The sequence below is a fragment of the Giraffa tippelskirchi genome, chromosome 11 (genome assembly GCF_054371585.1).
Source record: "Giraffa tippelskirchi isolate mGirTip1 chromosome 11, T2T-mGirTip1v1.2.pri, whole genome shotgun sequence".
NCBI lineage: Eukaryota > Metazoa > Chordata > Mammalia > Artiodactyla > Giraffidae > Giraffa > Giraffa tippelskirchi.
The window spans coordinates 52,898,356-52,923,989 of NC_137285.1; the positions used below are offsets into that span (position 1 = coordinate 52,898,356).

General features: G+C 37.1%; 1 protein-coding gene and 1 long non-coding RNA gene across 45 annotated transcripts in view; one reads left to right on the top strand and one right to left on the bottom strand.

The window, feature by feature from the left end:
- Window positions 1-25,634, bottom strand: part of INPP4B (inositol polyphosphate-4-phosphatase type II B) — an 802,877-nt gene that overhangs the window by 424,146 nt on the left and 353,097 nt on the right. The gene's annotated exons all lie outside the window — the stretch shown is intronic.
- LOC145526877 (uncharacterized) overlaps window positions 1-25,634 on the top strand; it is a 69,355-nt gene that overhangs the window by 14,183 nt on the left and 29,538 nt on the right. Inside the window, exons 2-3 of the long non-coding RNA XR_014069265.1 lie at window positions 19,298-19,386; window positions 22,066-22,179. This is a non-coding gene — a long non-coding RNA (uncharacterized LOC145526877). The remainder of the gene's footprint in view (window positions 1-19,297; window positions 19,387-22,065; window positions 22,180-25,634) is intronic.

The following is a 25,634-nucleotide window of genomic DNA, read 5'->3' on the forward strand; positions in this document are numbered from 1 at the left end:
CATGAATGGATAGGTACTTGGTGAGAATGCTAGGGTGAAAGCCTGTTATGAAGGCTTTTCTGATAACACACCCTTGTACAAGGCTTCCATTTTATTATTTGTTTTTGAACAAAGTATTATCTACAATGTTGTGTTAGTTTCTGGTATACAGCAAAACTATTCAGTTATATATTCTTTTTCACAGTCTTTGCTATTTTAGTTTAGTACCAGATATTGAACATAATTCCCTGTGCTATATAGTAGGTCCTTTTAAATCTATTTTATATATCATGGTGTGTATCTGTTAGTCCCAAACTCCCAATCCATCCCTCCCCCACTTCATCTCCCCTTGACAACCACAAGCCTGTTCTTTACGTCTGTGAATCTGTTTCTGTCTCATAGATAAGTTCATTTGTATGATATTATAGATTCCACACATTAAGTGATATCATATGATATTTGTCTTTCTCTCTCTGGCTTACTTCACTTAGTATAATCTCTAGGTCCACCCATGCTGCTGTAAATGGCATTATTTTTTTTTCTTTTAATGGCTGAGTAATATTCTGTTGTACACATATACCACATCTTCTTTATCCATTTGTCTATTGATGGGCACTTAGGTTGCATCTATGTCTTGGCTATTAAATAGTGTTGCAATGAACACTGGGGTGCATGTTCAGTTCAGTTCAGTCACTCAGTCGTGTCCGACTCTTTGTGACCCCATGAACCGCAGCACGCCAGGCCTCCCTGTCCATCACCAACTCCTGGAGTCCACCCAAACTCATGTCCATTAGTTGGTGATGCCATCCAGCCATCTCATCCTCTGTCATCCCCTTCTCCTCCTGCCCTCAATCTTTCCCAGCATCAGGGTCTTTTCAAATGAGTCAGCTCTTCGCATCAGGTGGCCAAAGTATTGGAGTTTCAGCTTCAACATCAGTCCTTCCAATGAACACCCAGGACTGATCTCCCTTAGGATGGACTGGTTGGATCTCCTTGCAGTCCAAGGGACCCTCAAGAGTCTTCTCCAACACCACAGTTCAAAAGCATCAATTCTTCGGCACTCAGCTTTCTTCACAGTCCAGCTCTCACATGCATACATGGCCATGGAAAAAAACATATCCTTGACTAGATGGACCTTTGGGATGCATGTATCTTTTTGAATTAGAATTATACACTATACCTCAGGCACATGAAAATTCTCAGTTTAGAAGCATATGCTTCACAGAATCTATCTGGCAATCCATACTAAGAGCTGAGATCCCTGCCTGCCATCAGAGGTAGTGGGGGTAGAAGTTCCACCATCAGATTCAGGTGAAGGCAGTGGATCCTGTGCCAGGGGCAGGAACTGGGGGTTTGTCCAGGAGCAGTCAGTACTCATGTGTATCCATTGGGCTTAGAGTTCTTGAGTGGGCAGCCTCTGAGCCTGAGCCAATGTTCTTTAAGACTATAATGGATCCTGTGCACTTCTGTCTACATCAGCCTTTTCTTCCATCACACACACAGACACACAAACAAATCTGTATATATGTATATAATTATACTTTATAACTATGTTGGTATAAAGATAGATATAGTATCATATAATAAAAATTCTTCCAACCTAAAAATTCTTTCTCCTTCAGATTTTAAAAGAAATTAAGATATTTTCATGGGCCCATAAAATCACTGTAGGTCACTGTCAGCATGCCTGCTGGGTCCCTGATAGAAAAGTCAATCCTACTTAATGTTTTCAGGTGAATTCCTTTTCTCTTAAACTAGCTAGACTCTATTCTGTGTTTGCAGCTATGAAAACCTGGTAATATAGATGACAAAACTACAGTGAAATTTTCCTTCTTTCAACTTTGTAGGAGTCCTCAAATTTTTGCAAAAGTATGTATTACTCATTACAGAGAAGGTGACGTGTTAAGAAAAAGAAGAAACTCTGACCAGTTAACATATCTTCAGCAGTTAAAGCCTTAAATGACAAACTTCACACGCATATCTCAGAATCTCAAGCTAGAAAGGGACTGCAAAGATCACTGTGGAAAAACTGTCATGTAGTCTTGCCACCCATCTGTCATCTGAAACACCTCTACCCCACCTCCCTGACCAAGCTATCACAATCATTGATACTGAGTTTAGTAGTTCCCTATCTCAGAAAGAAAATATCAGTAATTCTGTCTCTTGTTATCTTTGACCATTAGAAAGCTCTTCTTTAAAACTGAATCAAAATATATTTATTTACAAAATTTTCTTTTTTTTTTACCCTCTGAGTACATCTCCAACATCTCAGAATTCCTTATACTCCCATCTTGGATATGCAATATCAATGCCTTAGAATCACTGTATAGCAACCCAACTAAAAGATTTTTATATCTACTGCACACACTTGATACTTTGATTCGGTATCAGTCTATCATTCCCTTCTGCTCCAAAGCAGAGATGTGAATTGCTAGACCATAGAAACTGTCTCTTCTCTCTCTTCAGATCACAAATTCATTATTTCTTTGACTTCCATCAGAGAAAACAAACTCTCACTGCGCCATTGTTTTAAAAGAAATTTGGAACCCAATACAAATTCATTATTTCTTTGACTTCCATCAGAGGAAAACAAACTCTCACTGCGCCATTGTTTTAAAAGAAATTTGGAACCCAATACAAAATTCACATGTTACTGTTTTGGAAAAGAAAATATTTCTACTTCTTTGTTTTTCTTGAAGAAGCTAGGCAAAATGAAATAGCAAAAACCATTCAAAACTAGGAATCTGGCAATACAGATTCTAAGTCCTGGTTCTGCTAACAAACCCTGTATCATCTATAAAATTCAGGTCCTTTAATCCCATAAGGGATAATTTAGATTTTTAACATCTAATGACTAGATTTCTAATAAATAATTAGATCTCTAAGTCATTACCAGATGAAGTAAATTTAAAATAAAACTACTGAGCAATGTCATTGCATTTGTATTTAAGATTTCCTTTTAACCAATAAAGAGAAATATTAAATGGGATTGGAATCAAATGCACATCACCATTAGTTATCCATCTGATCACCATCAGGTATGCATTTTGTGTGTGTGTGTTCTTGGAAACTGACTTCATCAACAGATAATTGCATTTAGAAGACGTGATATTTATAACCACATTACTCAGGCATAACTAATGGAATTTTATTCAGCCATAAAAAATGAATACTGCCATTTTGCAGTAACTTGGATGGACATAGAAAGTATTGTGCTTAGTGAAGTAAGTCAGACAGAGAAAAACAAATAACTTTATGATATTACTTATATATGAAATCTAAAAGTAATACAAATGAATGTACATACACAACAGAAAAAATTCATAGATATAGAATCAAACTTGTGGTTCTCAAAGGAGAGAGGGAATGGGAGAGGAATAAATTAGAGGTATGAGATTAACAAACTACATATAAAATAGATAAGCATCAAGGATATACTGTATAGCACAGGGAAATCACACTTGTTATCTTTTAATACAGGCTTCCTTGCTAGCTCGGCTGGTAAAGAATCCACCTACAATTCGGGAGACTAGGGTTCGATCCCTGGGTTGGGAAGATCTCCTGGAGGAGGGCATGGCAACCCATTCCAGTATTCTTGCCTGGAAAATTCCATGGACAGAGGAGCCTGGTGGGCCACCGTCCATGGGGTCACAAAGAGTCTGACTCAACTGAGCGACAAAGCACAGAGCGCACATCTTTTAATACATCAGAAATGGAATATAATCTGCAAAAATACGGAATCACTATTCTATTCACCTGAAACTAACACATTATTGTAAATCAACTAGAGGTCAATTTAAAAATGTTATTGACTCCTTGATCCAATTTTTGGCTGAGGTGGGTAGAGAAGGAGTCCTGTTTTATAAAGCCCTTCAGGACCCAGGCTAAGACAGACCTCACCATCTTTGAGCAAGTGGCTTAGTCACCCTGAATATGGAATTCCCGCAGGGAGATTAGGGAAACGAGAGAATGAGGATCACCAGAAAGCCCTATATGAGCCAGGTCTGTACTCTCACATTATGCGCCTGAGGGCGAGATGGCTTGGGCAGCCATAGCACTGCTCCTTTCTAAGGAACCAGGATCTCTGATGGCCAACCGGCCATCTCCATGACAGCCCAGTATAAAGATTTTGTGGGTTTCAATTAGACCAAGGCAGTTGACACATATTTGTCTATACCGATGCCAGAGACTAAATAATGAAGTAGAGAAAATGAATGATTTGGTATTGAGGGCTTTGGTAAAACTGGCATCACAAATAGGTGAACATGAGGATAATCAGAATGTGGTAATTATTAGCTGCAAGCATTTCACAAAGGATAGACAACAGAGTTCCAGGACAAAAGCAGCCATCAGAGATCCTGGTTCCTTAGAAAGGAGCAGTGCTATGGCTGCCCAAGCCATCTCGCCCTCAGGCGCATAATGTGAGAGTACAGACCTGGCTCATACAGGGCTTTCTGGTGATCCTCATTCTCTCGTTTCCCTAATCTCTAGATGAAATATGACTCATAGAAGTCATATTAGAAAAGAGAATTTGTAGGATTGTTATTTTCAATCCTATAACTGAACTGCTGTCTTTTAGACCAGTACTTCTATGCCATGGTACAGAGATCAAATTGTCAGGGATTGGAGGACAGCCAGGGGAGGTACAGTCCCTCATTTTGCCAGTGTAAAGCAATCACCCTATTTTTCTTAAAGCAGGGCCAGCCAGATTCAAACCTTTAGAAGTCCTGAACTTCAAAAACATTACCATGTACCATCCCCTACCTTGATGTGAAAGTGAAAGTTGCTCAGTCCTGTGGGACTCTTTGCGACCCCATGGACTTATACAGTCCAAAGAATTCTCCAGGACAGAATACTGGAGTGGGTAGCCTTTCCCTTTTCTAGGATTTCCCTGCCCCCACCTTATATAATTTGAGATAAAAGCAATACTAAACTATACAGTAAGTGTAACAAAGTCCAATAAAATTTGATTTTTTTCTTATACACACACACACACACACACACATCTCTTCCCTTATAGGTTATTACAAAATATTAAGTAGAGTTCCCTACACTATACAGTAGGTCCTTGTTGGTTATATTTTTATGTAAGTAGTGTGTATATATTAATCTCAACTTATTAATTTATCCCTCCTTCCATTTCCCTTTTCCCTTTGGTAGCCATAAACTTGTTTGATTGCTTCCTGTGAGTTTCTTTCTGTTTTGGGAATAACTTCATTTGTATCTTTTGGGGGTTTTCTTTTAAGATTCTACAGCAATATCACATGATATTTATCTTTCTCTGTCTGGCTTACTTCACTTAGTGTGATGATCTCTACGTTCATCCATGTTGGTGTAAATGTTATCTTTCTTTTTTATGATGAATCTACTTTTTCTGACTCTTTTCACTATCACATCTCCTCATACATGTTAAGAAATTAAATGGCTATTGAGTAAATGACTGAAAAAGTCAACAGATCTATACATTAAACAAGTGGTATTTAAACATGTTGCATACCAGAATTATTTGGGGATTCAAGAGCCTCAGTCAGAATATTTGGGGTATTTTGCATTTTGAAAAAGCTCCCAGATGATTTGATTTCATCAGCATTGGGAAAAAAATTGATGACTGATTCCACTGAATCTAAGGTAAAACTTTTAAATCACATTTCAGACAAAAATGCAATGTGGTTATAATTCCCAAACATAAATTGATAGTCCTATGGTTTGGCACCAGAAAATTGAGAGGTTACTGAATTCTACTTTTTAGAAGATGTAGTGAAAACCTTTTTAAAAAGGACATTTGTTCCATTTGTGTGGTCTAGTGTGTGGGAAGTAGTAAAAAAAAAAAAAAAAAGATTAACGGTGAGTGAGCCTCAAAGTAATAATCATCACAGTAACATTACCTTTAGTACCCTCATGAGAGTGAGGAAACAAGAGAAACAGTTAAATATTAGAGATAAAAAACATGGTGGTAATATGTGGGTATTAGTTATGAAATCATTTTAAATCAAAATAGAGAAAGTCAATAGCCTACAAGAATCCTGGTGACTGCATACCAGATTCCTTACTATAAACCCAAGAAAAATGCATGCTGTGATTCAAAACTTTAGGCATGCCTAATTAAAGGGAAATGATGATATTATTGTAGGAGAAATGGTACGTGCTTTTATTTGTTTAAAGTTCAACCAGCTCTGTCAATTTGGATATAACACAGCTTTGAAATTTTGCTCTTTTGAGCAGCTTCACACACAAGCAGTAAATACTACAAGTCAAATGCCATAAACCATCCCTGTAAAAGATCATCTTTCAAAATGTGGTCAGATGAGCAGAGTAAAGATGACAGGAAAGCCCTCAAAATAGCCTACAGATGGAGTATTATCTAGGAATAAAATGTTTTCCCTCAAAAACAACTTTGAAGATTACCTTTCAAGGAATGTCAAAGCAAATAGAAACACTTTTTTTCAATATATCAAAAGCAAGGAGCCAGCTAGAGATTCAGTGAACCCATGATTACAGTCTGTCAAAGATAACTGAGGACTTAGAGTCTTAAAAAAAATAAAAGAAATAGACTAAATCTGATAGGATGCTCTCTTTGAAAGGAAGGATGTTAAGAGATACTATGTATTGTCCCCTAAAAATGTTAGAGGTGCAGAATGAAATAACTATATAAAACTGTTTATCGTAGCAGGTAAGCATTTTTGAGGATTCATTCTTTTCAAGGCCAATGCCTAAAAGCAATATCTCATTATCATCCTTGCTTTAGTTGTTTCCATATTAGAAGGACTGATTGAGACCCAAAGTAGTGAGGCCAAAAGAATAGGATCAAGGACCAAGAATAGAATTATCCTACGGAAGATGGGATCCAGAAAATTATTGAGATGCATGCTGTTGCTGAGTTTATAACAAGAGCAATAAGAAACTCACACCTTGAAAACCCCAATGGCTCTAGAAAGAGATTTCAGAAACCGGGGTTATGTTTGAGTAGCAAAGGCACAAAGATCAGTGTTAAAACTCAGAATGTTACTGGGTTGATTTCAACGTGGTTCCATAATTGTAAAACTTCCCCGGTGGCTCAGATGGTAAAGCGTCTGTCTACAATGCAGGAGACACGGGTTCGATCCCTGGGTCAGGAAGATCCCCTGGAGAAGGAAATGGCAACCCACTCCAGTACTATTGCCTGGAAAATCCCATGGACGGAGGAGCCTGGTAGGCTACAGTCCATGGGGTCGCAAAGAGTCGGGACACGACTGAGCAACTTCACTTTCACTTTCTTTCCATAATTGTGGATGGAAGGCTGCCATTGTGCTTCCCTGAAGCAGTGCTGTGTCAGAGCTGCTGCTCCAGCTCATGTGACTCACATCTCCCCAAATCTGCACTTAGTAGTACCATGTTAATTGCTTGAAATGAGCCTTGGGAGTGTTTATTTAGAAAATGGGCAAATACTAAAAACCAGGCCTTTTAGTTAGTATCGTTCTTTAGAGAGCCAGTTTAACAGCATACCTCTGCCCTAAAGGGACAAGTTCAAGACACCTATGAACAATGACTCCAAAAGAAGAAAAAAATTAGAGGAGACATACTAAAGGAAACACAAGGATGATGATCCAAGAGCTCATTTGGGTCTATGTTAGATGTTGTCTAATTAGACACAAAATACTTCTGAAATAATGTTATGCCAATCAGGGACGATGACTCCAAAAGAAGAAACAATTTAGAGGACACATACTAAAGAAAATACAAGGATGATGATGAAAGAGCTCATCTGAGTCCATATACATGTTGTTTAATTAGATGACAAAATACTTCTGAAATAATGTTATGCCATTCAAGGAGATGAAGATAAACAAAATTTGTGTGAATATTAGATGCTTTTGGTATATCTATAAATGGATGGGTTTATCTCTCTCACAAAAGAAGCCCCTGAATTAAAAATTCTGAGGTGTATGATAGAGAAGCAAAAGCATGGACAAAAGTCAAAAAGAAAAATGACACTTAGATACAGCAAACCCTGTCTGTGCTACAAGAAGTATAGAACAAAAGGGTCCAACACAAGAAGCAGATCTGAAAACTATAGGAAATTGAAAAAAAGATGACAAATTGAAATTGAAGATGACACAAGTAAACGGAAAGATACACAATGCTCATAAACTGGAAGAATATTGTTAAAATGCAAATTCAATTAAATGCATATCAAAACTCTACAGGCATTTTTCACAGAATCAGAACAAATAATCTCAAAACTTGTATAGAACCCCCAAATCCCTAAATAGCCAAGCACTCTTCAAAAAGAAGAACAAAGCTGGAGGTATCACACCATAATTTTGTTGTATAGTTGATTTTAAACTATGCAACAAAAATACAGTAATAAAAACAATATGCTAATACAACAAAAACAAAAACAGATCAATGGAATAGAATAGTCCAGAAATAAACCCACATTTATATGGTTCTATGAAATAGAGGCAAGACTATACAATGGGGAAAAGACATCATTTTCAATAAATGGTTTTGGGAAAACTGGAGGGCTACATGAAAAAGAATGAAACTAGACTATTTTCTTACATCACATAAAAAATAAGCTCAAAGGGGATTAAAAACTTAAATGTGAAACCTGAAATCAAAAATCTCCTAGAAGAAAACATAGAAAGGATGCTCTTTTGACACTGGTCTTAGTAGTAATTTTTTTTTAATACATCTCCTCAGTCAAGGGAAACAAATAAACAAAATTAAACAAAAGAATTACATCAAACTAAAAATCTTTTGCACAGTAATGGAAACTAATCAACAAAATGAAAAGGAAACCTAATGAATGGGAGAAGATATTTTCAAACGATATTTCTGATAAGGAGTTAATATCCAAAATATATAAATAACTCATACAACTCAACACCAAAAAAAAAAAAACAAAAAACAGTTGAATTAAAAAATGGGCAGAGGACCTGAACAGATATTTTTTTCAATGAAGATATACAGATGGCCAACAGGCCCATGGAAAAGATGCTTAAAATCACTAATATTGAGGGAAACACAAATCAAAAATCAGAATGAGATAGCATCTTGCACCTATCAGAATGGCAATGGTCAAAAAGACAGTGAATAATATCAAGTGTTGTTGAGGATGTGGAGAAGAAGTAACTCTAGTGCACTGGGTGGCAATATAAATTCACACAGGCACTGCAGAAACTATAGAAAATATTTTGGAGGCTCCTCTAAATAAATAAATATAGATCTACCATATGATCTAGCAATTTCACTTCTGGGTATTTTCTACACAGAAAAAAAAAAAAAAACCCTCACTAATCCAAAAAAATATATACACACTAAGGTCCACTGAAGTATTATTTCCAATAGCCAATATATGAAAGCAACTTAAGTGAATGGATAAAAAAGATTATATATACAATGAGATATTACTCAGCTCTAAAAAGAACGAAACTTGTCATTTACAACATGAACTGAGAGGGATTATGCTAAGTGAATAAGTCAGACAGAGAAAGGCAAATACTATATGATATAACTTCTATGTGGGTCTAAAAAATACAACTAGGGACTATACAACAAAAAAAGCAGACTCACAGATCCAGAGAACAAAGTAGTGGTTACCAGTGGGGAGAGGACACTACAATGGTGGGTGAGTGGGAGATATAAGTTATCGGGCATAGGATAAGCTACACGTATCTATTGTACAACATGGGGAATATAAACCAATATCTCATAACAACTATAAATAGGAAGTGAAAGTGTTAGTCACTCAGTCATGTCTGACTCCTTGCGAGCCTATGGAGTATAACCTACCAGAGTACTCGGTTCCTGGGATTATCCAGGCAAGAATACTGGAATGGGGAGACATTCCATCCTAAAGGGGGGCTTGTAGACCTAGTGATCAAATCCTGTGTCTCCCACATCACAGGCAGATTCTTTACTGTCTGAGCCACCAATGAAGCCCATGAACAGAGTATAACCTTTAACTATAACCACGTTATTGTATATCTATAACTTAAATAATGTTGTACAGCAACTATACATCAATCAATAAATAAAATAGTCCAAAAATGTGGGTGTATTTTTGTCTTAGGATCCAGCAAAATCTTGGAGTTCACTAATGCACTACCCTACCCTATTCAGCAGAGTGTTGTCCAACAGATGGTTCTTTAATGGTGCAAATATGTTCTAACCCATTCTGTTCTAGAGTGTATTCACTACTACATCCAACTAATGAGCACATGGAATGTGCCTGGCATTACTGAGGAACTAAATTTTTAAAATCTGATTTTAGCTAATTTGAACTTAAATAGCCATATGTGGCTAGTGGCTACTGTATATTTTGCAATGCAGCTTTATAAGTAAAAACGAAACTGTCCACCAGATACACGAAGGAGCAGCATCATTCTCAACTTTGTAAGAACAGAACTTCCTGGGAACCAACAACATCCTCTTGCACAGGGGCCAGATTTCATCTGGTGAGGCATGCAGTCAATCATCAAACCACATGCACTAAAGGAACAGAAAGAGCCTCATCGTGGTGTGGGATGGCTCCCGCCCTTGAGGACTCTATTTGGGATGGAATTGCACTAGGTTAATACTCCTGCCCTTCTCCTCCCTCCTGGACTTCTAACTCTGTTTCAAATCATTAGAAGCTGTGCATTCTTTCTGCTTCCGACCTTGTGCTAAGCCTCTAAGAGGGGGATCTGCCCCAAGCCAGACACAGTCCATCTGCATTTGTCCAGCTCTGATTGAGGGGCTAAGTTTAATTTCAGAGTGAAGTATTAGAAGCTCCATCTGACATCAGGTCTGTCACATCATCTAATCAAGATTTTATTAGTAATAAAGCTATTTAAAGCTCCATTTGTCTGATTTGAGCCTACTAGTAAGTTCCTTCCAAAACATGAAGGAAAAGAAAAATAATTTATCAACTACCTCTCCTCCTCCCCTCAGAACATTGACACTCAATATCCAGTTCCAGTTCAGTCGCTCAGTCGTGTCCAACTCTTTGCGACCCCATGAATCGCAGCGCGCCAGTCCTCCCTGTCCATCACCAACTCCCAGAGTCTACCCAAACCCATGTCCATTGAGTCGGTGATGCCATCCAACCATCTCATCCTCTGTCATCCCCTTCTCCTCCTGCCCTCAATCTTTCCCAGCATCAGGGTCTTTCCCAATGAGTCAGCTCTTCACATCAGGTGGCCAAAGCATTGGAGTTTCAGCTTCAATGTCAGTCCTTCCAATGAACACCCAGGACTGATCTCCTTTAGGATGGACTGGTTGGATCTCCTTGCAGTCCAAGGGACTCTCAAGAGTCTTTTCCAACACCACAGTTCAAAAGCATCAATTCTTCAACGCTCAGCTTTCTTTATAGTCCAACTCTCATATCCATACGTGACTACTGGAAAAACCATAGCCTTGACTAGACAGGCCTTGGTTGACAAAGTAATGTCTCTGCTTTTTAATATGCTGTCTAGGTTGGTCATAACTTTCCTTCCAAGGAGTAAGCGTCTTTTAATTTCCTGGCTGCAATCACCATCTGCAGTGATTTTGGAGCCCCAAAAATAAAGTCAGCCACTGTTTCCACACTCAATATAGCTGATGTTTAATGGCTTCAAAAGTAAAATGTAAAATGTGTCTTTCTGGTGGACTCTTTTTGTTCTAAAATTACTTGAATGATACTGTTGGGCTTATGTATGTATTGGCTTGTATTAAGGCAGCCATGTGTCAGAGAAGCAACTCGTATGAAAGTGCTTTGTACTAAGATTAAGGTCTTTCCTGACCTTCTTGAGCTGGTCCAATTCTGTATTATTTGCTTTCATAGCACCTAGTGCTTCTCCTTTGTGACACATCATATCCTAATTTGTGCGATTCATTAGTGAACAGCTTACAATTCCCATTAGGTTGTAAACTCCGTAAGCTTCATAAGGAAGAAGACTTTGTGTATCTTTTAACCATCATTTTATTTCTAGCATTTCGAATGATGACCGGCCCATAGGTGATTCGCTCCCTAAATAAATAATGCAATATTTCATTTAACTGCATAAAAGATTATCATCAAGTCTGAGCAGAGATTATGATGCCAGTTCAATTTTTGGTTTATTTTATGCATCGGCTCCAGAAATAAGGGTCCCATAAAAGGAGAACTCTAGTTTGGAGAAGCATAATCATTTCCTGGAACACAAAACTAATAGTGGTCAAAGGATAGTGACTGGATTCATGCTGGTTTTGCTTTCATTTCACAGGTCAGTGCCAAGGGTCAGACAACAGATTAGTTAAATAATTTAAACTACATAATAATGGTGCTCAGGCAGCAAAACCAGCCTCCACTTGGTGAATAGTATTATGTTCAAAGCACACTAGAAAACAAAGAAGAGTCAAGATTGGAAAAGGTTTTTTTTTTTTTAAACCACTTTCCCAAAATATCTCCTCTGGCATTTTTGGGTTCATAGAGCAAAGGCAAGTAAGAACTCTCTGTGAATGAATATTATTAATGGACTTAAGAAGCAATAAAACCTGTTATTCATCCTTAAAGTTCCCATGTTTTGCATCATAGTTTCCCTAAAATCTTAGTCAAATTTGTAAACTTGAAATCCCATGTCTTATGAACTTAGGTAGAACCTGTATTTATCTTTTGATCAAACTGGAAAGCAAGGAATTAAGACAGGATTAATGCAACAATATGATTAAAAGCAGTGGGATGGTCTAAAGAAATAGATAGCAACCAGAACAGTTCTGTGGAATTCAAGAACATTCTCTAGAGATCCTCAGAAATTCTTGCTACTGTATAGATGAGGACTCAAGATTATTACTTTTGGACACTTAAGGAAAATGTGATACTGAAAAAATGGCCAGCTCATAGAATCTAGGGTTCAAAATTAATTAGAAAAGGCTGAAATGGGGTCTGGAAATCTTTAGACTACTTCTTGAGAACATGAATCATGAATCTTAGTGATAGGATAGCTGATGAGAACTAGAGATGTTGTACATTATAAGAGGTCTATTGTAAAGAATTTCATAAAAATATTCCTTAGAACACTATATACAGTGCTTATTACTGTTTTTAAGAATATCGAAACTTAAGCAGACCCAGACAACAGCATCTAAAGCCATAAGGTAGATGAAGTATGAGGGCTTCCCTGCAGAGTTAGATTACAATTCAACACTTTGCTAACTTGAAAACAGAAGCTGAGGAATAATATGGACAAAAAAAATGAGCATCAATAAAAGTCAATATAACTTACAAATTTAATATACATTTGTTTAACAAATTCCATATTAGGACAAACAAATACGCTTTGAGGAAATAAAATTATCAGTATTTTAATAACACCAATAGACATACATCTGGAATATTCATAAGTCTGATAATTTATCTGATAACATATGAAAAACTTAGACAGTTATTAAAGGAAACCTTGGATATAGCCTATCTTTAGGTTTTAAAGCCACAACTTCCAATAACTATAAATTAAGGCATCCAAATACTACAATAAGAAGGGCCTGAGTATGCCAATTAAATTCCAAAATATTTTGAAAAGAGCAATTTAAGCAATAGCTGATATGTAATTTTCTAAAAGAAAACATCTGGACATTAAGGAATTCCTCAGAAGAAATTTTCTTTGTTCAGATATTATGAAAACAATTACAGTTAGGGGTCTTGTATTAAGTTTTTGATTAATAGTGATTTCTTTGTTTAAATATCTACCCAGTCACGGAGGGAGGGGCTGCAGTTTTATCAGAGTGTTAACTTGTCATGTGGGGACCACTACTCATCAGAGAACCCTGGTTCTGTGTGGGCTTTTAGCAAATGAGTCTGCTCTTTGCCAGAGAATGTAAATAGCTTTCAGAAAAAACATGAGTAGATACATTTTTTTTGACTTGACATGAGGGGAGATATGAAGTTACTTTGATAGAGAAGAATTTGATCTTAGGCCAGAAAGCTGACAGAAGAGAACAAAGCAATCAGAAACCAGGCACAGTCTCAACCTTCATTTAAATGTTTTCAGGAACATCTCATTGGAGTGGAAATTTTCTCATTAAGAGAAAACAAACCAAATTAAAAAAACCCTTTGGTATTTAACTTTTAGACTGAAAGTCTGTATTTCTGAGCCTCAAAAACCAGTAAATAATGATACTCATGCAAAAAGGGCTCTTTGCCAAAACCTGAGTTTATGTGAACATCATATAGATCAATACTGCTTTGTCAGCTAAGAAGGAAAATAATTTATTTCTCACAACATAGTTCAAATAGTTCATTTGATCCTCAGGACATTCCTAAAATGAATACGAACAGGTATCATGATTTACTTTTTTACAAAAGCAAAACTCAGTCTTAAAGAACTAGTGAGTGTATCAAATAGTCGCCTACTTTATAACATCCACCACGTGAACTGGTTTAATCAGGGGTTCAACTAGGTTAAGAAATTGACATTTCAATGAATCTGTCTGATTCTAATCCCATACCCTTAACCCACTATATTTTAAATTTCCTGTCCAAGGGAGCATGCATTTACTACTAGAACTAACATTTAAACTCCCAAAACAGTGTTTTCCTCATTAGACAAGTGGCCTCCCACATCTGTCCACAACTGAACAGCAGTTTGTATAAGACCGACACTGGCTTACACATTCACCAAACCCTTTCCCTTTGTTCATAAGCACACACCTAGACTATACTTCCAACCCTTCTGTGCAGTTGGGTGTGGCCATATGTCTGAGATCTGACTAAAGGAGTGCAGACAGAAAGTCTGTCTGTACACTTATCCCAGATCTGACCCATAAAATCCTCTTCCACAGTCCACTGTGTTCTCCCTCCCTCTCTCCTAGCTGAACGAGGAAGACATCAAGAAGTACAGATCCACAAGAAGGAGGATCCTAGATCCCTATATCATGATGCTATACTTCTATCAATACCTACTAGGAATGGCCACGTTGAAATTTACATGAACAAGAAAGAAACTTTTATTTCAATAAGCTACTAAGATTGTGGAGTTTCTAAAGGGGTTGCACCAGTTCTGATGCCCACCAGCAAAATGTGAGAATTTCATTTGCTTCACAGTAAAAAAAAGTGGTGGTGTTAGTCTGTCAGTCTACAGATAGCAATAACTCTGGCTTTAATTTGCATTTTCCTGACAATTTGTCATTTTAAGCATTTTCCATATGTGTATCATTCATTTGTCACATGTCACATGTCATTCCTATCTTTTCCCCATTCCTCTGTCCATAGGATTCTCCAGGCAAGAATACTGGAGCAGGTTGCCACATCTTTCTTCAGGGGATCTTCCTGACCTAGGGATTGAACCTGATCTTGTGTATTTCAGGAGGATTCTTTACCACTTGAGCCACCTGGGAAGCCCCATGTATAGAAATACATTTGTGTAAAACTGGCCTTGCACCCTATAAACTTTTCATATTAACTTATTATCTATAGTAGCTTAACTTTAGACTTGTCAGAATTTCCTACATACATGTGTCTTCTATGAATAAAGGCAGTTTTAATTATCCCTTTGAATTATTACAACTTTTATATCTTTTCTTATCTATTCATATTGATGAGGACCTCCAGTACAATGTAGAATAGAATCATACACTTTGCTTATTCTTGATCTTAGCTGGAAAGCATTTAGAATCTCACCATTAACTAAGAATGATATTTGCTTCAGAGTTTTTCCCGTGAATGGGTATTGAGTTTTTAAAATGCTTATTCTGTATCTATTCTGTTGTTCATATAAGTTTTTCCTTTCTTCTGCTAATGTGGTACAATATAAGATTAAATCTTGAATGTTAAACTAATCTTGCATTCCTGGGATAAACTCCAAATGCTCACAACAAATTATCCTTTTTATGTATAATGGAATTGCTTTGCCAATATTGGGTTAAGGATTTCTCATCTCTGTTCATGAGGGATAATGGAACGCTTTTTCTTCTAATGCCTCTAGGTTTAGAATCATGATGTCATAAAGTAGGTTGTGAAGTGCTCATTCCCTATATTTTATAAAAGTTTGTATAACATTGGACATTTTTCCTCATTAAATATGTATAGATTTCATTAGTGAAGCCTCAATGGCCTGAAGTTTTCTCTATGGCAAAGTTTTGAATTATAGTTTATCAGATACAAGACTGCCATATCTTTTATATTTTTCTTATGTCAATTTCAATAAATTTTGACTTTTAAGGAAAATCTTCATTTTCAACCAAATTGTAGAATTTATTGGCCTGAAGTAGTTCATTTTTCATATCTCCTTATATTTCTTTTAATATCTTTAGGAAATGTACTATTAGCCTCTCTTTCAAATCCAGTACTAATAATTTGTACTTTCTCTTTTCTTGGTCAGTCTTGCTAAGGCTATATCAACTTGATTTTGAAAAAAGAAAACTTCTAGCCTTTTAACTTTTTTGCCTTTTTCCATTTACTGCTTTTCTGTCTTATGTTTATTATTTTGTTTCTTCAGCTTACTTTGGTTTTAATTTTCTCTCTTCTAGTTTCTTAATGTGAAAACTTAGGTCACTGATTTTAAGTCCTCTTCTTTTCTAATATAAGCATTTAAAAGTGTTCATTTGTTCCCAAACACTGCTCTGGCTGCATTTCACAGATTTAATGTGTTTTGTTTTTATTTCTACTTAAATTAAAGCATTTTCTAATTTCCCCTTGGAAATCCTTCTTTGAACCATGAGAAATTTAAGTCATGTGCTACTTAAATCTCAAATATTTGGTCAGTTTCCAGGTAACTTTTTTTTTTTCCTAATTTAATTCTACTGCACATATTGCGGGTCAGAGAAACTACTCTGTAAAAGGGAATTTTGGAAGGTATTGAAACTTCTTTTACGGTTCAGCATATGGTCTATTTTGGCAAGTGCTCCATAAGTACTGGAGAAGTGTGTATTCTGCAGATGTTGAGAAAGGTATTCTACGAATATAAATCAGATCAATTTGAAAGATGGTGTTTTCAGAATTTTAATGTGAAGTAATGGTCGCTCAGTCGTGTCTGACTTTTTGCAGTTCCATGGACTGTAGTTGTCCAGGCTTCTCTGTCTATGGAATTCTCCAGGCAAGAATACTGGAGTGAGTTGCCATTCCCTTTTCCAGGGGATCTTCCTGACCCAGAAATCAAACCTGGGTCTCCTGCACTATAGGCAGATTCTTTACCACCTGAGCCACCAGGGGCAGAAGTGATTTTGGGGGGGAGGTCTTTCAGTTGCTAGGGGGGGAGGCCTGTTAAAAATGCTTACTATGATTGAGCATCTGTGTATTGTCCCTTTAATTCTGTCAATTTATGCTTCATGTATTTTAAATTTGTTATGGGTGCATACCCCTGGAAAAGGGAATGGCCACGCACTCCAGTATTCTTGTCTGGAGAATTCCACGGATGGAGGAGCTTGGCGGGCTACAGTCCATGGGGTCACAGAGTCTGACACGACTGAGGGACTGAGCACACACTCACTTGTGGACGCACACACATGCAGCATAGTTATCTCACCTGACCTACTGACCCTCATATCATTATGAAATAGTTCTCTTTTTCGAGTAACAATCCTACTCTTGATGTTTACTTTGTCTAATCTAAATATAGCTACATCAGCTTTCTAATTGTAGGTTACTACTGTTCACTTGTTACATATTTTCCCATCTTTTACCATAACATATGCAGATGTCTGTATAATAAGAGTTGATCTCTCATGCTCAGGCGTGTCCAACTCTTTGCAACCCCACGGACTGCATATATATACTTACCAGATTGACTTTTTGTTTTCTTTGTAGAACTTCAAAGATATTATTCCATGGCTTTCTTTATGCCATTGTTTCTGACTTTAAAAAGCCATTCATAATTCGTGTACAGTTCTCCTAAGTGTAATGTGCACGCTTTCCTTGGTTGCTCTCAGTTTTCTTCCTTTATCTTTATTTGTCAGCAGTTTAACTATGATATGACGAAGCATGATTTCTTTTTCATTCATCCCACTTGTGGCTTTTCTGGGGTTCTTGATTTTCTAGGGTAATTGTGTTATTTTCAGCAAATTTGGGGAGCTTTTTGGCCATTATTTATCCAGACATTTATCACCCTTTCTCCTCTTATTCTAGAACTCTATTTTCACATACTAGACCTTTTGACTGGAGAAGGCAATGGCACCCCACTCCAGTACTCTTGCCTGGAAAATCCCATGGACGGAGGAGCCTGGTAGGCTGCAGTCCACGGGGTCGCGAAGAGTCAGACACGACCGAGTGACTTCACTTTCACTTTTCACTTTCATGCATTGGAGAAGGAAATGGCAACCCACTCCAGTGTTCTTGCCTGGAGAATCCCAGGGACGGGGGAGCCTGGTGGGCTGCCGTCTATGGGGTCACACAGAGTCGGACACGACTGAAGTGATTTAACAGCAGCAGCAGACCTTTTGACATCACATCACATGTAACTGAAACTCTGTTTATTAAAAAAAAAAAAAAAAGTCTCTTTGTTCTTCAAATTGGTTTATTTCTGTTGGTCTTCCTTATCCTTTCTTCTGCAGTTTCCACATACTGTTCATCCCATCCAGTAATGTATTTAAAGTTTAAATTTTGTACTTTTAAGTTCTAGAATTTCAGTAGGATATTTTCATCTTCAAATTTGCTGTTGAGAATCCCTGTGTGTTTACTGATCTTTTTCTATTACTGCTTTAAACCCTTGAACATATTTATGATAGTTACTTTAAATGGTTATTATAAAGAGACTGCTATAACACCTGATTTTAATGTTTTATTTTCAACATCTCAGTCATTTTGGTTTCTGTATCTGTTGACTACATTTTTTTTTTTTTTTTGCTCTGGGATACATTTTCTTCCTTCTTCACATGACTAGTAATGCACATTTTGTTTTACTTTATGCTAGATATTGTACATCTTACAATGAATGCAATCTTGAGCAAGGTGTTTTTCTTTAAATAATGAGTTTATTTTGGACAGGCAGATAAATTACTGGATGATCTTCTCAATCTCATTAAACTTGTTTTTTACTCTTTGTTAGACAGGATTTACTTTATTTTATCTTCAGACCTGTGATGTGGCCCTACCTTCATGGTATGGTCCTTACTTGCAAAGCATGACTCTTCTGGGATTTCAACTGGTTGAGGTATTCATCAGTGTTTTTCTACTCTGGACAATCAGACTATCATCTCCTCTAACACTGCACAATTTCTGGCACCTCCAGTCTACTAGTAGGTCCACAGCACATTTCTGTCTTTGAATCATACACTTTAGCTCCAAATTCAATCTCTGTCTTTTCCTCTCTATTAAATCTCCACTCTCTGCTCAGGATCACTCCCCTGCTTCAAGTCATAAATTTCAAAAGAGTGTGAGGCTCAACTGACATTCTTTTCCTTTCAGGAAGGACCAAATTCTTGGACTACTGCCAATGACTGTAGACAGTTGTTTACTATATTTTGTCCAGGTTGACAGTTGTTTACATCAGGAGGGTAAGTAAAAAAACAATTAATTTGTTATGGATGTAAGAAGTCTTGTATAATAAGCATCCTAATCACTAATCTTCTATAAAGTTCCAATATTGTACTTTAAATGAAAAATGTTGTATTAACCAATAAATTTTAGTTAAATATTATACATAAAGTTATAAACGTATCTCTTAAAAACTTTAGTAATGCTTCCTTGACACTGATTCCCAAAAATTGACTGATCAAGGGGTAGGAAAATATTTCTGGCTCTTGAAAATCCTCAACTCTGCTTTGAGACCAAAAAGAGGGTAAAATTGTAAAAGCCATACATATATATATAATATACATGTATATATATGTACATATATATGTGTGTATATATATGTACATATATATATAGTTATTTCCATAATAATTGTATCAAAGTAGAGCACCATTAGTAATGCAATAGAACACCAGGTTCTACATATATTTGTACATACTAAATATTTTATTTTATTTTATAGTGATGCAAATTAGGAATAATATAAATTCAGTGTTACTCTTTGAAAAGGCAGAACACCAAGTTCTGCCAAACCTGGCCAAAAATAGGCAAACGTTTCCACAGGTTTCTCTGTCCTCCAGCAGTCTCCCCTGCCTGCGGCCATCCTGGGTTCTCATCCTGGGTTTTCAGCCTCCACTTACCCCAGAGCCCTTAGGTGTGCCCCTCAACCCAAAAAAAGGTGCTAGCAGCTCTTCACTGTCAAGTAGCCACTATCATTTGACCGCTAGGATTTTCAACTCTTTTAAATCATGAGTTTGAGATGAAAGTAGTTTCACTCTGCCTTTCCAAGGCTTTTGGTATCATTGCTTTAGTTTCATGAAAGCTTTAAAATGTTATCACAACATGTCCCTAATTTCTCTAATTTTTTAGAAAAGATTTATTCATTTATTTTGTTGGCTGTGGTGGGTTTTCATTACCGTGCACAGGCTTTCTCTCGTTGCAGAGAATGGGGGCTACTCTCAAGCTGCGGCATGTGGGCTTCTTATTGCAGCGGCCTCTCTTGTGGAGCATGGCCTCCAGGCACAGGGCTGCAGTAGCCGCAGCACCTTGGGCTCCAGAGCAGGAGCTCAGTAGTCGGGCGTGGACTTACTTGCTCTGAGGCATGTGGGATCTTCCAGGACCAGGGATCTAACTGATGTCCCATGCATGGCAAGGCGGATCCCTAACCCCTGGACCGCCAGAGAAGCCCTAATCTCTCTAATTTGGTTGCTTTGATGCTGAGTGACTACTATAACTTTGTGGGAATAGTGCTTTTCTTCGGTCAGTCCTTGCTCCATAGCTTCCAGTTCAGTTCAGTCGCTCAGTCATGTCTGACTCTTTGCGACCCCGTGGACTATAGCATGCCAAGCTTCCCTGTCCATCACCAACTCCCGGAGTCCACCCAAACCCATGTCCACCGAGTCGGTGATGGGATCCAGCCATCTCATTCTCTGTTGTGCCCTTCTCCTCCTGCCTTCAATCTTTCCCAGCATCAGGGTCTTTTACTATGAGTCAGTTCTTTGCATCAGGTGGCCAAAGTATTGGAGCTTCACCTTCAGCATCAGTCCTTCCAATGAATATTCAGGATTGATTTCCTCTAGGATTGACTGATTTGATCTCCTTGCAGTCCAAGGGGCTCTCAAGAGTCTTCTCCAACACCATGGTTTAAAAGCATCAGTTCTTCAGTGCTCAGTTTTCTTTAGAGTCCAACTCTCACATTCATACATGACTACTGGAAAAACAATAGCTGTGACTAAACTGACTTTTGTCAGCAAAGTAGTAACTCTGCTTTTTAATATGCTGTGTAGGTTGGTCATAGCTTTTCTTCTAAGGAGCAAACATCTTTTAATTTCATGGCTGCAGTAATGATCTGCAGTGATCTTGGAGCCCCCCAAAATAAAGTCTATCACTGTTTCCATTGTTTCCCCATCTATTTGCCATGAAGTGATGGGACCAGATGTCATGATCTTAGTTTTTTGAATGTTGAGTTTTAAGCCAACTTTTTCACTCTCCTCTTTCACTTTCATCAAGAGGCTCTTTAGTTCTTCTTCGCTTTCTGCCATAAGAGTGGTGTCATCTGCGTATCTGAGGTTATTGATATTTCTCCCAGCAATCTTGATTCCAGCTTGTGCTTCATCCAACCTGGCATTTCTCATGATGTACTCTGGATATAAGTTAAATAAGCAGGGTGACAATATATAGCCTTGATGTACTCTCCTGATTTGGAACCAGTCTGTTGTTCCATGTCCTGTTCTAACTGTTGCTTCCTGACCTGAATACAGATTTCTCAGGAGGCAGGTAAGATGGTCTGGTATTCCCATCCCTTGAAGAATTTTCCAGTTTGTTGTGATCCACACAAAGACTTTGGTGTAATCAATAAAGCAAAAGTAGATGTTTTTCTGGAACTCTCTTGTTTTTTCTACGATCCAACAGATGTTGGCAATTTGATCTCTGGTTCTCTGCCTTTTCTAAATCCAGCTTGAACATCTCAAAGTTCACAGTTCATGTACTGTTGAAGCCTGGCTTGGAGAATTTTGAGCATTAGTTTGCTAGTGTGTGAGATGAGTCCAATTGTGCAGTAGTTTCGACATTCTTTGGCATTGCCTTTCTTTGGGATTGGAATGAAAACTGACCTTTTCCAGTCTTGTGGCCACTGCTGAGTTTTCCAAATTTGCTTCCAGGCCCTGTAGGGAAAAGCCACATGGAAACGGCTACTGTCTTCAGCTCAAGTTGGGAATGTTTTCCTCTCTCTGGACTTCCAGTGCAAAAGCACTCACTGATTCTACAGCTTTCAGGTATCTATGAAAATGTGATTTTTGTAATTTATCTAACATTTCCAGTACTTTTTTTTATTTTCATTATTTTTTTAAATTAATTTATTTATTTTAATTGGAGGCTAATTACTTTACGATATTGTAGTGGTTTTTGCCATACATTGACATGAATCAGCCCTGCGTGTACATGTGTTCCCCATCCTGAACCCCCTTCCCGCCTCCCTCCGCATCCCATCTCTCAGGGTCCTCCCAGCGCACCAGCCCTGAGCACCCTGTCTCATGCATCAAACCTGGACTGGTGATCTATTTCACATATGATAATATACATGTTTCAATGCTATTCTCTCAACTCATCCCACCCTCGCCTTCTCCCACAGAGTCCAAAAGTCTTCTCTAGTTCTGTCAGCCATATTCTTGGCCTCATGTGGCTTACCACATTCTTCTTTGAAGAAGCAGCCCAGTTTTGAACTTGATATAAGTGGAATTATATAATATAATATATATTATTTATTTTTGTCTGGCTAATTTTGCTCAGCATTATTCTCATTGTTCTCATTATTCTCACTCATTATTCTCATTATTCTCATATATGGATGTGAGAGTTGGACTATAAAGAAAGATGAGTGCTGAAAAATTGATGCTTTTGAATTGTGGTGTTGGAGAAGACTCTTGAGAGTCCCTTGGACTGCAAGGAGATCTAACCAGTCCATCCTAAAGGACTGGGTGATCAGTCCTGGGTGTTCATTGGAGGGAGTGATGTTGAAGCTGAAACTCCAATACTTTGGCCACCTCATGCGAAGAGCTGACTCTTTTGAAAAGACCCTGATGCTGGGAAAGATTGAAGGCGGGAGGAGAAGGGGACAACAGAGGATGAGGTGGTTGGATGGCATCACTGACTCAATGGACATGGGACAGGTATTGGTGATGGACAGGGAGGTTGGTATTCTGCAGTCCATGGGGTTGCAAAGAGTCAGACACGACTGAGCGACTGAACTGAATTAAACTGATTCTCATTGTTGTTGAGTATTCCATTGCATGACTATACCAAAATTCATTTATTCCTTCTATCATTAATGTGTGTTTGAGAAATTTCTACTTTCTGGCTACTATGAATAGCGTTGCTTTGAAAATTCTTGTAAATGTCTGTGAATAGATAAATATATGTTTGGTAAGTGTATAGTAATAGAATTGCTGGATCATTGGTACATATGTGTTCATTTTTAGTAGCTATAGTCAAACAGATTTCAAAGTGACCATTCCTATCAATATTTGCATTTCCATCCACAGTGTATGAAAGTTTCCACTTATATATTTTTAATTGGCTATATTTTTTCTAAGAATTTTGCCATATTTTTATTAGGGTATTGCTTTTCCTATTGTTTAGATAAAATTTTTATCTAAATATATTTTACATATATTCCCATATATTATGTTCTTTCTGTTTTATTTTCAACTATACCAAATATCCTGGAGTAGGAAATGGCAACCCACTCCAGTATTTTTGCCTGGAGAATCCCATTGACAGAGGAGCCTGGTGGACTACAGTCCGTCCATAGGGTCTCAAAGAGTAGCACATGACAGAGCGACTTAGCATGCACACATGCCAAATACAATGTGCAAATTCCTTTAGGTTACTCATACTTTGAGTTATTCATATATCGGCTTCAGTTCATTTGAACAGATAATTAAACCTTAACTTTATCACAACAATAAATTCCTTATCAATAGATTTACCTGTCAGTATTCAGTATAATGATGTGAAATATTACTTTAAGGCTGATGTTTATAAAACAAAGTAGGAAAAACCTAGATTCACTGCTATTCTTTGGAGATAGAATTAAAAGGTGGTAAACACCATAAACAACAAAAACAACAAGGCAGAAAGAAAAAGGGATGTTTGTATTTTAGAATGCTTACAGCTGTCTAATCAGAGTAAGATTGATCTGTAATTAATGAGGTGAAGCTATTTTTTGTTTTGTTTTTGCCTTATGTGGGCTTTCCACAAAATACCACATATGAATGTTTGTGGTTGCCACATTTCTTCAGCATGCCCATCCTAAAGAGGCTTTTTTCACTGACACTTTATTAGCCATGTCACATTCTATTACCCCAGGTGTGACTAATACCAAGTGATCAATAAACAGTGTTGAGCTTCAACTCTCCAATTCTAACTATAACTATTAGCACCACAGAATGCCAAACTAACAAGTGATGCAATATGCCAAATTATATTTATCTTGATATTCAATAAAACCAATTTCCAGTCTAACATATGTTTATAACACTGTCTTTTGTAGAGTTTACATGTTTAAAAAGTGCAACAGAGAGTTAAGGCTACATTTGTTAATGATAAAAATCTCGAATTGATATGGAAGAGACTAACAAGCCCCAACAGTTTTAAACTGGCTTTAAATCCACAAAATGTGTCATACTGTTCTAATCTCTGCCTCACTTAGAGTATATTTTTTATTTTTTTACTTAGAGTATATTTTAAGCAAATGCCTTATTGGCTAGACACAGGATAAATAAACAAAAGAGTCAGTTATAAATAATTATATCCACAAACAAAGTTGCACCTACAGAAGGAAAACCATGTCTAAATTTTTTATTTCCTTTCAATTTCATTGACTTTTGAAACATTATCTCAAATTAGTATCTTTCAACAACAGGCTTCTTCTCTACCAGTACATTATCACTGGCTTCAGTCACTGCACTAAAATCCTACAGTATACTTTGTGCTGGACAGAAGGATGCAAAGGCTTACTTCTACTACTACATGCCAAATCACTACCATCAGAAGCATGTAGAGAAAATGAAAAAATATTGCAAAATGAGCTGAAGTAGACTACTTTCCGTTATGGCCAAATAAGGCACAGATCAGATTTATTGGCACAGAAAATACTAAAGGTATTTACAAATAAAAAGACAAAACTGTAGTAAAAGGACTTATATATATATATATATATGTATATATATATATATATATGAGTTATGTTTATGAGCTTTACAGGGACTTGAAATCATGCTATAACTTTTATTACTATCCTGCAACTTATTCTATCTTTATATTAACTTTCTTGGGTGATTTCATCAGGGAAATAAGTCAGTATCCAAAAATGCCAACCCAAGCTATATATGACCAGAACTCAGATCTACCAGGCTTTACCAATCACATCATTCTTCAAATGAGTAGGTCACTTCCCACAAAGCAATGTGACACAGAAATTAACTGAGAGAATTATAGCTGCCTTAAAAGTTGAAAATGGCTATGACTATGAGAAAGTCAACTGTCATAACAATCTACAATTTATTTGAAACGCTCTGGTTTAGATTAAAAGATAATCTTCACAATGTATTATTAGAAGACAAAATTATGAGTTAGAATTGTCAAATATATAAAGGGCAAACTAAAGGCAAACCTATGTGTCTTTGTAAATATCTAGTCTCCAGTTTCAAGAGAAGAAACAATTTTACAA